Here is a 13,134-nt window from a genome sequence, read left to right on the forward strand (position 1 = left end):
AATGTATCTCTTTCACTTCTGCTCATCTCTCTCCCACACCCATAGGCATGCACTGATTTGTTATTGCTAGGTCACTTGTGATTACAGGTCTGGATATGCTAGTTTATTGCAGGGTTGTCCCTGGCTTGATAGGCTGTTTGCTGTTTTGTTATTACAGTGCTTAAGCCTCATTCTTCCAGTTTGCTCTCTTTCACACACACACACAAACCACCACAACATATTTCTTTTGAAACGGCAAACATAAAAATCGACTGGGGCTTTGCAAACAATTTGAAAGGGAATGAGGGAAAAGGGGGTTACGGGCCCTGGAAATGCCAGCCTCCCTGCCCTGCCTGCCTTCTCTGAGTGTTTGCTGTTTTTTCTGTGGTACTGGAGTATAAAGCTTCAAGTGCCGCAAAAGCTGCATGTCCATTTGCTTGGCTTGGCTGCAGAAGCCTAGGCACAGCATATTCATCTGGGAAGCTGTTAGCTGAGGTTGGGGAAAACCATTGGTCCCTTTTGGCTATACAGACATTGGCAATAGCTGTTACAAGTTAGATTTGGCCCCCTAGAGCAAAAGGCAACAAACACGAAGAATTGAAAACCTCTAAAAATTACTATTTATGTATTTACACTTATCAAATATAACAGCACCCAGCCCCCCCCCCCCCCGAAATGTGTTTCAGGCCCCTTCCAAAAAGAGGGGGATTTCAAAAGCAAACCTACACCTATCCTTGCAGCAGACAGAATTTCCATTCTATTTTGAAAAGTCCTGTGTATAGCCCTATTGCATTCCTCCTCTTCCCCCTCCCACCAAAAAAAAAAATAAGGCAAACTTCTGGGCATAGCTTAAAAGCCACAAAACTTCCTCCATGTGTGTATTCTCCAGCTCCACTGCAGATATTTGGAGTTACATAAAACTGGGCAGTTAGTGATTCTGGCAGCTGAAAAATTACAAAGTTCAGGGGCTGAGGAGGGTGGGGGCCAAGCTGAAGTTTTCCAGAGCGCTGTACCAGATGGAGCGGAGGAAAAACGCTTCTCTCTCGAGGCTCAGGAAGGTGGAGTTAGAAGCTCTGAACCTGCAACAAATTTCAGGGAATGTTCTCCATTCCCTGTTCCCTGTGAACACTGGTATCGGCAGTGCTGGTTATCAAGGACAGTTTGGACCTTAAAAAGCAACGAATGTGCCTTTCTGTATGTGGCGATGCAATGCTTTTACAGTGACACGGCAGAGATTGGCATGCTCCAGTTACCCCCCCATTAGCCAGAGCTGTGCAAGCCTTCTCCCTTATGAACCAGCAGCACATCTCCATTTCCATCTGGATGGTTGATCCGTAAGGATGAGATCAAAGTGCATCATGTAGTAAACTGCACTAGCTACCAAACATGCTCCAAGTCAGCACATTTACACTAGAAAATGGTTTTGTGTTAGAACATCTGTTTACTGGGATGATGCTAAATTTAACTGTTTTACATTTAAAATTATGTCTGAAAACAGCTATCTCCTAAGATCCGGACTTAAAACTATCCAGGTAGGAGCAGTCACCCTTCTTATCTACTCTGAGTGCCGAACAGTGTGTTAGTTAGCATATGTTGTAAGATGTTGGAATTTTTCAGTGTAAGTAGTCCCAACTGGGTTTTAAAACATCCTGGCTAGTCAGGCTTAATTTTCTAGCTCTGGACAGGTTTTAAAACATGCTTTCAACTGTGACTAGCTGTGATCACACTAAGGACACAATAGCCTTTAACCATGTGTTAGTTAACAAATACTGGAATATTGTGTCCAGTCTTAAGGCATACAGTGCAAGAAAGACACTGGCAAGCTGAAGTGAAGCCCAGTGGAAGGACCCTAAAATGGTTAGGGGCTGGAGCAGGTGACATATGGAGAGAGGCTGGGAGAACTCAAATTCTTCAGCCCAGAGAAGGCTAAGGCAGGAGACTTTGTGTAAGAAGATAGAATATTTGAACTTCGTTATTTTAATGAAAATGCTGATAAAGAAGCCAAATTTAGAGGTTTTGCAGAAGATAATTTCCACTAGAATCTGGAATAACTCACTTCACATGAGCAAAAACCAGCCATTTGATTTTTGATTCTCATCGCTATTTGAAATGCAAACCAGCCCTAATGACCTGGAGAGGAGACACTGTATGTATCATGGGGGGTGTGTGTGTGGGGGTGTGTGTGTGTGTTTATCACTGTATATATAACTACTACAAGCAACTGATTCACTTAGTATTAAGGATGGAAATTTGTATTAAAGACTGAATTTTCCGCACGGTGTCATCAGTTGTCAGTGAAATAGGCATGGCAAGGTCGACTCTGTTTACCTATTTATTTTGAACACACAAAAGACAAACTTCTGTAACTCAGTATGGAATCAGTCATCTAACCAAATAAAGTAACTACTTATGTGCTATGCGGTCTTGGTCAAGTCACTCAAAAGCTTACCACTTGAGATTATGGTTCTGCAGCAGTCTAAATTAAACTAACAGTTGGCTTATGTGGTCCAGCTCTGGCTATGCATTCCCATTCCTCCCTTACACCAAACACATTGCTCATTACACCATTCATCAAGCTGTTTCCCTAATCGAGGTCAACATAAAGCTCACCTAACAAAAAGTGACATATCCTTTTGTACAAACCAGGATCACAATAATAGCTAAAGCTATAGCTAAGAAGTAACATTGAACTCCACTCTTCCATTTCATTTTAGATAGCTGCAATTTTCTTCAGGTTTGGGGTTGCTTTTTTTTTTTTGAGAGGGGAAAAGGAAGTTTTGCAAAATTCAATAAAGTGCTCATTCTTATATGCAAAATATAATTTCACCATGCTTTTTCTGTTACTGTCCGTTCACATTCCTTAGGAAAAAGTTGAAGTGAAAATTAATGAAATTCAGTGAATGCTTGTTGGAAAATGTTTGCTTTATAATGAAAACACAGGCATGCCATGACAATACTTAGAATGCAAGCCAGAAAGCATTTTGGATACTTTTTATATCTTAGAGAACATTATGTAATTTGTTACTTAGATGTCATTAAGCTACATAAAAAAAAAGACCAGACATACCAAATAAAAATTATGAAAATGCTCTTTTTTTCCCCTTGTAATACGGCCTGTAGGATCCAGGGTTCTGACCCCAGTAAGACCCTCAGTCTGGCAAGCAACTATGGGACTGGAAGTTACAAGCTCCAGCTGCACCAAAGCTCGCTCCCTCTGTGCTGCAGCCCCCTCGCAGACTACAGTGATCTGCACCAGCCAATTTTATTTTCTCTCTGTCTGGGATCTGGCAATGACCTCCTGCAACCTAACTGCTCTCCCCACCAGCCTTTTCTCCAGGCTCTGTGTTGACCTAGCAAATGCTTCTAGCTGTAAGGAGATGAAAAGAAGGTAAGGAAAAAATGGGGGGAAAAAAAAAGCAAGCCCTGCAGATGAAAGTCTGAGGCAGTGTTTTCCTTTCCAAAGTGCTGCTACATTCCCATAAGCTTGTGGTTTCCTGCATTCTGCTGGAGGGCTTTTTTTCTTTTTTTTTTTTAAATCCTTCTGGTGATATCTGAAGAGGGAAAATGTCCAGCACTAACAGGAGGCCTTTTGTTCTATTCGTTTCTAAGTGGACTTTAACCCAGTTACTACAGACTGAGTCACTGTAGAAACAAATAAAATAAAAGCTCTCTGTTTTGTCCCTCTGGACAGGTCAGGGACATGTTAAGTTCTGTTCTCCCTCTCCTGCTTTCTGGAAGCCGTACTAGACCTGACATTACACTGCAATAATAATGAACATAGTTTTATGGCTGTTCTTTTTTATATGTCCTGGCAACCCCTACAGAGTTGATATTCCAATAGAGCCAGCATTTCATTAACAAAATAAATGCACAAGGGGCGTATCTTTGGGTAATGAGATGAAATTAAACCGGAGAAAGGCTGGCTACCAGGGACCAGTAAGATGTGGGTAAGTGTGACACATGTAGGTGCATGTCTGAGCTATTTTGGTACCTTCTCAGATCTCAAATACTTTAATGACTCACAGCAAACAACTGCTTGTCTCCGAATATGACTGTAAGATTCCCTTGCTATCAGGCTGAATTTTAGGCTGAATTAGGTTGAATTTTGGTCATTCCTTGCAGTTCTGTTTGCTATGACAAGTTATATCCTGTCACCATACATCAATTTCAGGGTATATCATTATCTATTTAGATCCCAAACCTCTAAATTAAAACAGATCTAAAAACCCCAAGCATCCTATGCATAGGCCTGTGGTTCCCTGGGGCTTACTGATCTCTGGAGGCTCTGGAAAGTCTGTGCACAAGAGAATTGCTCCTCCTCTTTCCCCCCTCTCTCACCAGCCCACCTTCCCTGAAAACCTTTTTAACTCTTTAGTGTTGCCTTACTTCTGAGCTCTCAGCACTGGCAAAACAGCTGCCTGTTGTGGCTGGCAAGCGCAGAAGCAGGCTGTAGGTTTGCTTTTGCCCCCCTTTTGTACCCTCCCCTCGAGCTGGTTACTCGGTTGCTTATCTAAAGCCATTGTGTTGTTTTCCCACAGCCCTCTTCCTGGTCCAGGGTACTCCAACTTGTTTTTAAAGTGGGGAAGTTTTATACTGAGAAGTTTTATACTGGGAAGAAGTTAGTAGTAGGTGGGCCAGAAATACGTTTTTCGGCTGGGGAATGGGTATGCATGCAAAGCTAGGACAGCGATAGACAGCAACACTTAGCAGAGAGGATTTTGTACAAGAACATGACCATGCTGTGCTGCACGGAGAACTAAACACAGGCAAAGCCAAGACTGTTGCAGGCCACGGGTGTGAGTCAGCAGGAGTTTCACATGTGGCTGGTATTGCACTGGGCATGGGAGGACAGAGAGCACAGGGCCAGGACTATACTGATGCCAGAGCTGGTGTGCAGAGTCAGGACTGAGCTCAGCACTGTGCCAGGCCTCCTGCTGCTCCCTCTTCTCTCTCCCATTTCCCAGCAAACTTGTCATGCTACAGCCACGGCACTCTGGGATTGCGTGCCTGGCACAAATGGCACATGTTCCCACACCTGCTCTGAGCTGTGCCGAAAAGACTGTTCTAGCTGCTGAGTACTTGCAGAAGTACTTTGGCCATACCTCCTTCTCCTGGTTTGATTTCTTGTGCCAGTCTTGGGATTCCTCAACGCTGAAACAGTCCAGAAACTGTTGATCGACCCCTTTTGCTCTGCCAGAACAGCTAAGGGTAAAGGGTTTGCACTGCAAATGAAAAGTGAATATGAGCTGTTACCCTATTGACTTTTTAACACTCTGTATTCTGTCTGCAGGAGCCTATCAGTCTATACAAGCTGCAGCATGAGTTATGAAAAAACAAGTCAACTGGTCAGCAAAGGCTCTGTGATCTTGGTGCTACTTAGCTCGTTATTCTTACCTAACTTTTCCTTTGGTTTATTCTGCAACAGCCATAAGAGACCAAAATATGGTCCAGGTTTAGCATAATTTGGGAGCGTAGGTGGCTGCAATACTCTTTCCTTGTTACAGTAGCAGCAAGGGACACATAGACAGCCTCTTCCCTTACCTTGTTCCTGGCTACTACAGTATCAGGGTTTCACTGGGATGGTCCTCACATCACTTGGGCCAATAGAAAAGATGCAAAAGAAATTCCATCACAACTAGAGATCTGGATGGGTTAAGAGCCTGTCAAGAGCAAGTAAAGCAGCAAAACATTCTGAAGTTCAGATGGCAGATTCTTTGGGACAGTTTCCAAGCAAATTTATGTTCCTTTCTTGGCTGAATCCAACTTTAAACAGAAACTAGAACAGTGAACATGGGGAGAAATTTGTGACCAGGAGAAGCAAAACATCTGTTTTTTTACCGGAGACAACTGAATTCCAGATGTTGCCAACATCACATAATTCTAGAAGTGCCAATCTCTTTGCGGGTTGCCCTGAGAAAGGTCATGTCACTGAAGTCTTGGTGACTGAATGGCTTTTGTACTGGATAATCCACTCCCAGATGTGCAGTGCATGCTGGAGTTTGATGCAATTTGCTTTGCTATCAGATTAGGCAGAGCGGAAAAAGAAATCACAAGGAGATATCCTACTTTATGAGAGCAAGCTGGTCTCATAGATCCTGCGTGAGTTGTGCTTGCGCTCACTCCTCTTGAAACCCGTTGAACATGTTTGCTGCTAAAGGATGCTGCCTCAAGCTGTCAGTAAGATAATCAAATACCTTTACCACAGCCTGGTCGATTTATAGGAATGGCACTCATCAATATAGATACAGTTTACAAATCAGAATCAATGCTGACACTGACTTTATGTTCATCTGGAGGACAACATGCTACTGAGAGAAGTACTAACCTAAGTCCATGCTAGAGCATTCCTTGCCAGCAAACAGCATAGACAGAAGGAAAACATTTGAATGTCCTTTCAGGACAGAGTTTTTTCTCAGTTTTGGGCAGTAACAACTGGGCTTCTTAGTTCCAGTATCACTTCTTTTGCTTCTTAACCTTTGAGTCCCTGACACCAATAAAATGCTGACCATCAATTTTAGAAGCACTATAACCCTCACATCACGTCATCTATTTTCCTTCTCTGTTTCACACATACAGCCTGTTGGCCGTGTTTGTGCATGTGATAGAGGGAGGGGGAATAGATGACACATGATCTGGGGGTTACAGTGAGACTACGTGCATCTGCTTCGGGATGCAATGGTATGGTACAAACAAATGCAGTGTGTTTGTATGACACGGAGGCACATGATGATGCATACCACTGGGTAGCTCTGTGAAGATGTCAGTGGAACTGATTTTCTTTTGTAAAAGCTGTTCTCCCTGCCAGAATTTTTTTTTTTTGGTTGCAACTCTACTATTACTTTGCAACATGGAAAGATTCTCAGTGAAACCTGTTTTTCTGACACTGTAGATACTAGGAAAGTTTAAGAATTTTCTGTGCACCATGTCAAAATGTGCAGCAGTGATATGCAGTGCACATTATATACTAAATTGATTAGAAAATGGATTTAAGCAATAGAATAATATAACTTGCATCCATTTACTGTTCAAGAAGGGATGCACAAAAGAGTGTCACTTAGTTCTGTAGGGTGATCAGTGGGTCTGCCTGGGAACGTACTTATTTACAAAAGGGCACATTATGGCTTTAGAGCTTGTTGGAGTGAGGCAGGCTTAAATATGAGTGTGCATATGAATTGTTCTATTTTATAACTTTTAAGTTGTTCTTTCTGATATATGCCACCCTCCAGTGACCTTTTGCTCAGAAATTAACCTAATCCACACACAAACTGAGCTTCCCTGATTCATTGCTATCACCAACAGCTGTTTTCTGCCTATTTGCACCTAACGCAAAACTTCAGTTACCTTTTTATTTTTACAATTACTGAAGTCGGTTTATGATGACTTTTACCAGTTGCTTACACCAGGCTGCAGTGCCTACATTTAGTACGTGGTATGGTCAGGTGTGACATTTAAAAAGATTTTGCATCAACAAACAAATGATAAAAAACTCCAGAAAGCGACTTGAGCAGAGGACTGAATTTCTGCTAAGACCTTTGACAGTAGATTCATTGGCTTCCAGCTGATCAGACAGACTTTCAGGTCCTTGCTGGCTTTATTCTCAGTGATCTGAAGGCATTTGGATAGTGCATTTTAAACCAATTGGTTGTTTTCTCAGAGTCTACATAAGGGTTGGGGAGAAAGGGGAGTATCTTTCTTGCTAATGTTAGCCAGACAATGGCAGCTTAACTGTAAAGCCCCCTAAAAGAGAATAAGCCTATTGTATCCCCAGTGTGTTTCCCACATTTCAAAGGCCACTAAGTAGCACCAGCATCTTTGCCTCTGGGTTACTGAGAAGACAGACTCTTATGCTTATTAAATGATGGCTTTCCCTAATGATTTGAAACAAAAAAGGCACACACATACAAAGCCAGAGATGTGCACATTTAAGGCTTCTCCTGCCACAAGGTCAAACACATGAAAAGACATAACAAAAAGATTGGCCCCGAGATACCAGAGTAGACCCACTTGCCCATCTCTCCCACAACGGCCCTTACTCTCTTTTCTACTGCGAGATCCCCCCGATTCCTGTACAATTAAGCGCGGCACCAATGGCATTTCTGCTGCCTCTCCTTCCACTTGGCTTCACTGCTGAGAAAGGAGCTTGTTCAGCGGGGAGGCGGGCACTGCTGCCTGAATAGTCTCTGAAGCATTCATTATCTCCCGCCTAATTACATGGCCGGCATAGTGTTGTTGTTGTGGGAACATTGCATCACATTAATCAGCAAGGGGATGTGCCAAGATGAAAGGGTCCCCTTGTGTCTGCTCTCTGCTGTGGAAAATGGGCAGGAGGGTGGGGGAAGGAGTGGGGTATTGATCAAGTGGCGAGGGAGGGAAGGCACAGCGGGTGCACCCGAGCTCAGCCTGGCCAAGCCACCATCTTCCCAGGCCAGTGCTCTTGTAGCAAATACACTTTCTGTGTTCACACGCAGTGATGGACTGATAGCTCCGGAGTCTGATATCCTTTACCACAGCACAGGTATGAGCAGGAATGGTGAGGCAGCATGCCACTCAGTTGCTCCAGGAGGGAGTGGGAGCTAATCCTCCATAGCTTATCCTGCCCTCAGCCCTCTCTCATCAGAAATGGGACCACCTATTTGAACGAGCTGGGATTTGGTTGCAACCTGGCCACGGGGCTTCACAAAAAGTCACTGTCCCTCGAAACACCCTCCAAACACACTCTCCTCCAACAGTCTCTGAGTCAAATGTTAACTAGTAGCTGTGATGGGCCTCCTGGATCAAAGTCAAGCTAGTACCCAAAAGCAAAAGTTTCATTTCCCAAAGCCTGCTGGTGAGAACTCCAGTTCATCCACATGGTGCAATTTTTAAATGGACTCTTGAAATCTGAGAAGAGATCTCATTTCTTCCTATCTTTGTCCCACTTGCAGGGCATTTGAAAGGCTTTGTAAGGCTTTGCATAGACGCTTCTCTGTGTGTCGGGGTTGGGGGAAGGGTTGAGGCATCTACACTGTGGCTGTTTGGCACCCTGCAAAATACTGGGTCAGACTGGAATACCAAATGACAGTCCTTGGCTGAGCTGCTTATTGCTGTGAGATGCAATAGCAGCATTCTAGAGAGAATAAGGAAAGGTAATGGAAAAATGAAGACATTACAAATGCAGTTCTTTGCATCAGTTAGCCTCTCCCATTCACTTTTGATTCAATCAATTCAGATCAGCCCTCTTTAAAATCCTGCAAGGACTGGCAGCAGCTCATACTCAACTCTTCCTGTTTTGCTTCCTGCAGGCCTTCTGTCCATCACAGCTTTTCTGCACTTCAGCTGTGCTGCAGGTTGACTTCAATTGTTTTGAATTAAAGTGTCTTGCCTCCAAACCCCATTGTTTTTGCAATGTATCTGGCTTATTAATGTAGGCTATTAAAGCCACTTTGGGAGCAGATTTACTGAGATGCAGATAAGTTTATCTGCCACAAAGTAGGTGTGAATGCTAGTTCCTCCTGCAGTGACTGTTGCCAAGTCCTCCCACTGGTATCCCATGCTGGTTTGTGGACAATCAGGGCAGCCTGCTTATCTGTGTGCCACCTGTTGTGCTGGAGTCACCCTGACCCTGTGCCACCTTTCTATTCGAATACTGTTGCCGAGTCAGGTGGTGTTCTTTGGGTTTCAGCACACAGGGAGCATCGCTTATGTGATACCGGACAGTCCTATACTAAGAGACTTGACTTCATTGCCCTCTGGTGAGAGGAGTATATACAACAGGGATTATCAACTTTTTTTTTTCTTTTGAGGGAGACCAAATGGGACCTGCCTAGGTTACAAGTGGCAACCAAACTGAGGAAGGGCAAACTTCCAGTTAATCTTGCTGCATATACCATAAACCGAGTGTATAGAGCAGGAGGGAGCATTTAATATAGCTCAACTGCAGATACCATCTCTCCATCCTGGGCTTTTAATGCCTACAGTGTTGCTCTGGTTTACCTCCACTTCTTGATCTTGGGGTGCAAGAAGAAAGAATGTCCACTGTGATACAGAGGATGTTTAAATCCAGCATGGGGACTGCATGGCCAAGCAGCTCTGTTAGTCCCACTACCACAATCCCTGGTTCATTTTCAGTCTTGTTCCAGTGCTAGAGATCCACACTAGCAAAGAGCATCTCAGATTAGTTTCCACATTTGCCAGGTTTGAACAGAATCCTTCCTCTGTCTTTTGGGCACACACATCCTTTAAATAAACTAACTTTGAGAACTGTATATGTACTTCATAGCTCCTCTCTGCTGCTCAGTCTTTGGTTGACCATCCTGCCTTGAACACGGGCCCCTTGGTACTTTATTAACCCTTCCCTCAAGCCACCAGGACGGTGGTGCTCTAGCCATCTCCTTCCCAATAGAGGCCCAGAAATTCCACAGAATGGAGAGCATTTTGCCATGCCCACGCTCACTAAAGACTGGGAAAAGCCCATGGGACTGGAATCCCAATCCAAAGACAAAGCACAGTTTTATCCCCAGTGGCATTAAGGTTACTATCTGAACAATAACTAGCTGTCCTTTTCATCTCACATTTGCCCGACAAAAGTAAGATACTGAACTGTGATCACTGCAATGTATCCTGTGCTAAAACTGGCCAGTTTACATTGGAGGAAAAAAGCTTGAGAGATAACATAGTGAAAAAACTCTGCTCTCTAATCTACCAGATAGATAAAAAGACAAAAGCACGAGGAAGACATCCTATGGCATGATACAGGGGAGATAATGACAGGGAAATGTGTCAGACTTTACAATTACTGTTAATGAGGTTAATCTAAGGGCAACTAATCCTGTGGGAGAACATAGTGGCTCTGTGATCAAGGTCTTCTCTGAAATACAGGAGTCTTCTGCAGCCCTCGACTCCTAATGCCTGTCCCCTTCTGGGACATCCACTGTCCCCCAGCGCAGAAATGTCCCCTTTTCCCACTGAGCCACCCCAGCAGTGTGCAATCAGACATTCCTACCCCTACAAAGGCAGTGGCTTATCTGCTGGCAACCTGCACCCCAAAGCAAAGAACAGGTTTGCCTCCTGCTTGCACTAGCTCCTGACCGCAGAGGCACAAGATTGCATGCGCACTGCGGCTTGTTTTGGAAAGTGCCTTTTGACTTGTGTTTTACCACCACTGCCAGTTATTCCGGGACTCAAGCTTCGTTTTGGCCCATGAGACAAGGCATTGGGAGGACCAAACACAGATGTGGCAAATGAAGAGCTCTAGGAAAAGGCCTAGAGTAAAAGCCTGCTCAGTTTCCACCTCCTCCTCTTTTTATGTGCCCTTCTCACTGCCACACGGTGGCTATGTAAGACACTCCTGTAGAAACCTTTGTGTAGTAAACACTGCAAATCATAGTGACTCTTCCAGTTTTGGAGACGTAACTTTGAAACCAGTCTTTTCCACAGCAGAAAGGTAATGGTACAAAACAATCATGGAAATTTCTTGTTTTGGTACAAAATTTCATTGCTTCTGAAGAGGAAATAAAACATCGCAAACATTCTCCCTCCCAGGAGAGGGAAGGAGAATGGGGCAAGTGGCTGCTCCACCCAGAGCTCTCCAGCCCTGAAATGGAAGTATCTCCAAAGGTCTATCGGAAGGCCCTGCTGAGGCACATCTGCAAAGCACACAACAAATCCCAAGCACCGATAAGTTCTGTTTCACAGTTTCACCCCCACTCTTCATGTGACAGCTTTCTTTAAAATCCCGCAGTACCTCTTTCTCACCTGGAAACATCATCTCTGGCTTTTCCTTCTCTTTGTCTTGGTCTCTGGTTTCCAAAGGGCTGTTAACTGAGAACCTCTTTTCTCCCTTGCCTCTACACTTCTGTTAACCCCACTTTACATATTCTATTACAAAAAATAAAATAAAACTTCAACTGCATGAAAAAAGGACTCAAGCCATTTGACGGTAACTGCAGCATTAGTGCCTATCTCTCACTGGTGCCAAAGGTGAGAGGAATTTTAGTAATTCAATAGATAGATAAGATAGGAGAGGTTATTTGATTTAGTATTTGGCTGTACCATGTTTCTGAAATACTGTGCAGCTAAAAAGTGCTAAAGGCCACATGATATGTTTCTTTAGGTAAATGAAATAACTTTTTCTAAAGCGATATGCTCACTCCAGGTGCAATTATCATATTTTTAACACTTTACTGTAAGTCCTCCTTTAAAGGAAGCTCTTATCCCACAGCTCAGTGGCGACTTTTAAGTAAGTAATTTCCCTCCCTCCACATCCCCACACTAATACCAACAGGGCTCACAAGGAAATCCCAACAGGCAGACTGTTATTCAGTCCATTTCTGCATTTCTAAGGCTCATCGACCTTTCTTTTGTCAGATAAAAGCTTCCCATCTCTTTAAGCCCTTCATTCTTGCAATAGTCCCACAGAAAACTTGACATCCTTGGCAAGGATAGTGAAAAGCAGCTTGTCCGCCCTTCCCAATAGGCCAGGCTGGGGTTGTTTTAGCCTGTTTAAATCTCTCTCCTATTTATATGCTAATGTTCTGGTATCAGCAGAAAGTATAAACAGTGTTGTTTACAGCTCCCTATAGTCTGTGAGCACCAAGCTGCCAGGAGAATACTGTGTACTGGGCAAAGAGATGTATTTATTGACAATGAAAATGGCCCCTTCTAAGAGTATGAGAAACAAAACTGAACTGTAAAAATGCAGTGTCAGCCAACAATATAACCATACAAAACAGGACTGGCAAAAAGCCATTAGCCAGGGGGTCAGTCATGGGCCCCGGGGAACTACGAGATTTCATATTTAACAAGGAGAGATCTGAGGAGACCTTCAGCACAGAGACCTCTGAGAAAAGAGAGCATCAAGTTCCTTGGCAAGGCAGCTTACATGCTCCATTTGCTATTATTGCAGATTTTTGTTAGTGGATAATGGCTCATGGCTTGGCTCAGAGCTCTCCTGGATCCTGAAGTGAATTAAACTCTCCTAAGAAAAACAGCATGGTCTAAAGGAGCAAACACAGGAATTCTTGAGTTCAGATCTTGTCTCTCCGTTTTGCTATGTGACTCTCTCTACCAGTAGAGCACTAGGTCTTAAACATAACAGTAACAGCAAAATCAGGCAGCAGTGAGGATGTACATCAAAGATGGTTGTGCAATGTCAAGCTCTGAAGACATTAGGGCACA

The 13,134-nt window shown here is 43.7% G+C and overlaps 1 protein-coding gene across 7 annotated transcripts in view; it reads right to left on the reverse strand.

Moving 5' to 3' along the window:
• Positions 1-13,134, reverse strand: part of RAD51B (RAD51 paralog B) — a 466,410-nt gene that overhangs the window by 61,781 nt on the left and 391,495 nt on the right. For 3 of the 7 annotated variants that reach the window (XR_012995904.1, XR_012995903.1, XR_012995905.1), the window contains exon 12: positions 5,082-5,201. The exons of the other annotated variants lie outside the window; for them this stretch is intronic. The gene's annotated coding sequence lies outside the window, so the exon portion shown is untranslated. The remainder of the gene's footprint in view (positions 1-5,081; positions 5,202-13,134) is intronic. 7 annotated transcript variants of the gene reach the window in all.

This window comes from Aptenodytes patagonicus, chromosome 7, assembly GCF_965638725.1.
Source record: "Aptenodytes patagonicus chromosome 7, bAptPat1.pri.cur, whole genome shotgun sequence".
NCBI classification, from domain to species: domain Eukaryota; kingdom Metazoa; phylum Chordata; class Aves; order Sphenisciformes; family Spheniscidae; genus Aptenodytes; species Aptenodytes patagonicus.